Here is a 2888-nt window from a genome sequence, read left to right on the forward strand (position 1 = left end):
GTTGTTCCACTGGTTAATTGTTCTAACTGTCAGGAAGTTTCTCCTTAGTTCTAGGTTGCTTCTCTCTTTGGTTAGTTTCCATCCGTTGCTTCTTGTCCTGCCTTCAGGCGCTTTGGAAAATAGCTTGACTCCCTCTTCTTTGTGGCAGCCCCTGAGATATTGGAACACTGCTATCATGTCCCCCCTCGTCCTTCTCTTCGTTAAACTAAACATACCCAATTCCAGCAGCCGTTCCTTATATGCTTTAGCCTCCAGTCCCCTAATCAACTTTGTTGCTCTTCTTTGTACTCTTTCTAGAGTCTCAACATCTTTTTTACATTGCGGTGACCAAAACTGGATGCAGTATTCCAAGTGTGGCCTTACCAAGGCATTGTAAAGTGGTATTAACACTTCACGTGATCTTGATTCTATCCCTCTGTTAATGCAGCCTAGAACTGTGTTGGCTTTTTTGGCAGCTGCAGCACACTGCTGGCTCATATTTAAATGATTGTCCACTAGGACTCCGAGATCCCTCTCACAGTTACTACTATTGAGCAAGGTACGCCCTGGTCTGAATTGGCAAAATGTTCTTTCAGTGCAAAGGTGTGATGCTACAAAGGGATTTCTGTTGATGTGGACAGAATGGGGATTTCCTTCAAATTTACATCCACTTTGTATAAACCGTTACAAATAATTAACTGCAGAAAAGGATGAGTAATCTTTTTTCTAGCCAAAAAACACACTTTGCATTTGAGTGCCATCCTAGGTACACTCAAATTTTAAGTTTACAATAATTAAATTAGTTAGTCAATTTAGTAAGTTAAAATAGTAAGATTAGTGGGACCGGGAAAAAAATATAAAAAAACACAGAAAAAACAAGCAAAAATCATCCTAAAACTTTCATATGCACAATATAATAGTTTTCCATTTTATTTTCATCAAAATAGAGTGATAAAAAAGTTAGTTCTTGCCACACAAAGACACTGTGTAGGTCAGAGGTCCCCAACCTTTTGGGTACCAGGGACCGGTTCTGTGGAGAGGTTTTTCCGCGGACCGGAGGGGGTGTGGTTTTGTGTGCTGTCTGCATCCCACAGATGGGGCTTTGCTTGTTTGTGCGGACTGGTTGCTGGCATGCTGCGGCCCGGTACTGGTCTACGGACTGGGGGTTGGGGACCCCTGTTGTAGGCCATGTATCATTCACAAACTATAGTATCTGATTCTCTATCACTGTTATAAGAATAAAAGAGGAATTACTGCTGCAGATGTTGCATTTTTCATTCAGAAGTACTTTATAATTCTGAACAATGAATGAAAGCACTTTTTAAAAAATTACTGACTAGATTATGACACTTCTAAATTGTTCCTTTGCTGACAATGTCTGAAGTTTTGCTTTTTGGATGTTGGTAAAATTAAGCTTCCTACAGTAGGTGGCAGCACCCAGCTGGCTTTGGATGATCCAAAAAACGTGTGCAGGATTGGACCTGTTAGTACTTGGTCCAAGTATCAAAGTCCCAGAGATATGGGGCAATTTTAAAAATGTCCCATAAGAAGACAATGCCTAATCATTCCATATTTTGTTGCCAAGAGCATCATGAATGTGTCCATACATTTTCCAGGAACCAAACTTGATTTAAGGTAGTCTTTACTATTCCTCTACTGTTCTAGTTTTCTCGGACTGTCCTTCACTTTTGCATCCTGTTACTTGTTTTCAATTTATATTAAACATGTGAAAAATACACAGTGTTGCTATTTCTTGCGCTACATTGGTGATAAAAACAATTCCAGGTAATATAAGATAAATCCTTGCTAGAATCATTTACAATATAATTTTTATTCCAGTATCCAAGAAAGGACTGTTTTGTCAAGGAAATAAAGTGCAACTAAGTTCTCATGAGTGTGGCCTAGAAACTTCTTTCCTCATCCAAGTGAAGTGGAGCTGCGCTGCTATTCCTTTGCTGTAAACACAATGTATAAAATGATCAATCATGTCTGTAAGGGGATTTTTTTTAGTACACCTGATCTTTCATAACCCTATGGGTTTAAACTGAGACTGTACATCTGCAGAACCAGAAAGCAAGACTATTCAAGTGCCTCAAGATACATTGTTGGAATAGGAGTTATGTCATGCTGAATAACTTGTTCTTCAGCATGATGTACATTTTTAATTTGGTGCTATAATATTAGATTGTGAACAGGGCATTGTCCCGGCTAAATGTCTATGGAGATTCTCAATCATCCAAGACATGTTTGCCCCAGAGGTATTTTTCAAAAGACAACCTGACTTTATTGGCTTTTTTTTTCCTTGAAAAGGTTTCGCTTCTCATCCAAGAAGCTTCTTCAGAACTGAAGAAGCTTCTCGGATGGGAAGCAAAACGTTTTCAGGAAAAAAAACCCAAGAAAATCTAGTTGCCTTTTGAAAAGCACGTTTGGGACAGGACATTGTCCCATCTCATTAAATATTTGGAACAATGAGAGATATTCCTTCCTAAAGAATTTAACATCTTTATTAGCAAAAATATAAGATCAAATTGGATTACAATGGGCAATACATAACATACTTCTGATAAAAGAAATGTTTTCCATGCCAAAAGCTTAGAAAATTTTTAAATTTAATTTCCAGCATTCCTCCAAGGACAACTCTGTTCTGAAGCCCTGGAGGTATATTGCCAGAAAGAACAGAAAACGGTGAGCTAGATCAAGCAGTGGCATATAACGGTTTCCCTAATCCATCTAATCCAGGGATGTCAAACTGCCGGCCCATGGACTGGACGCGTCACGTGGAAGCCGCGCCCACCCCATTGCCGGCAATGGCAAAACTGTCCTGATATATTGCGTGATGTCGCATGATGTCGCGAGTTTGACATGTCTGAATCCATTAGTTTGTTCTCACAGTGGTCAATCAACTGCAC

The sequence above is a fragment of the Protobothrops mucrosquamatus genome, unplaced genomic scaffold (assembly GCF_001527695.2).
Source record: "Protobothrops mucrosquamatus isolate PMUCROS unplaced genomic scaffold, P.Mucros_1.0 scaffold394, whole genome shotgun sequence".
Taxonomy (NCBI): domain Eukaryota; kingdom Metazoa; phylum Chordata; class Lepidosauria; order Squamata; family Viperidae; genus Protobothrops; species Protobothrops mucrosquamatus.